This window comes from Peromyscus leucopus, chromosome 14, assembly GCF_004664715.2.
Source record: "Peromyscus leucopus breed LL Stock chromosome 14, UCI_PerLeu_2.1, whole genome shotgun sequence".
Taxonomy (NCBI): Eukaryota; Metazoa; Chordata; class Mammalia; order Rodentia; family Cricetidae; genus Peromyscus; species Peromyscus leucopus.
Window position 1 is genome coordinate 5,407,862 of NC_051075.1, and position 1,289 is coordinate 5,409,150.

Genomic DNA, 1,289 nt, shown 5'->3' on the forward strand with positions numbered 1-1,289 from the left:
TTTTAGGGTACATAATTCAATCCAGATAACCTCCATAGCTTTAACATCTATAAAATAAAGGGAAGTATATAGAACATTATTTAACTTTCAGATGTTAATAGAGTATAGTATGTGAAATATTATTCAATACATGATGTAGCCTACATTTTCTCGCCTAGTATCTGTGATGGCTAATCTTCATTGTTAATCTGATTGAGTTTAGAATCACCTAGGAGACACACCTCTGGGCTTGTCTGGAGATTTGCTTCCAGACAGTTTTAACTGAGAAGAAATGCACCCCAAATGTAGGTAACACCACTCCTAGGCTGAGTCCTGGACTAACTAAGAAGAGGAAAGGAGAAATGATCCGAGCACCAGCATTCATCTCCGGCTTTCTGACTGAGCGGCTGCCTCAGGCTCCTGTGACCAGAGCTGGAGCTGCTCTCAGCAGCAGGTGTCCCCAAAGGTCTACACCCCCAACCAGTGAACACAAGCACAACTTCTGAAAGTTACTTCCGCCAAATCTTTTGTCACAGCAATGAGAAAAATAATGAAAGCCATTCTGTCCCTGAAGTGAGAAGAACGGGCAATACCATCGAATTCCTGAAGCTTGTGGGAAGCATTCATTTGCAAGGAGGAACTGAGTTCCTACGTGACATTTGAGATCAAAGCTGTTCCAATTAACCATTTGTTCAGTTTCCTGGCATGATGAATTCAGGTTGAAAAGGCAGCGTCTAAGTTAGTTATTAAAAAGCACTTAATTTTGCACAAAGCTGCTTTCACTACAAAGCCTTAATTAAAAGCCCCTACTTAATTATTTATATACCACTCGGGGCATTCGTCTGATTTCCCAGGAAGTGGCAACTAAGCTTTCACAGAGTTGTGACCATTGCATACAGTAACTCTGGTCCATTCAGAACACTCTTAGTTCTTTGAGTCTGCCGTTAGCTTTAGAGAAAGCTGCCAGCTAATGAGGACTCTGATGAGATCAAAAGCCAGGGAAATGCTGGTATTTGGGGATACTCATTTGAAGTCCAGCGAAATCCAAAGCTCTAAGTTTTATCAGCTCACAGCAGAACAATCTGGCAGACACACAAGCAGATTTTTAAGAACTAAGTAACAATTTTAACCTAAGAAAGGAGACCGTGTTATCTATTGCAGCATCATGGTGAGCAGGCTGGCTATGAGGTTGCTGGAGTCCCAGTCTGGCAAACTCCAGCCCTGGGCAGCTGTGTGTGTTGAACTTGCAAATTCTTGTCCGGATGACTCAAACTTTTATCTTCAATTGGCTGTGTTAGTAATGACAGGAT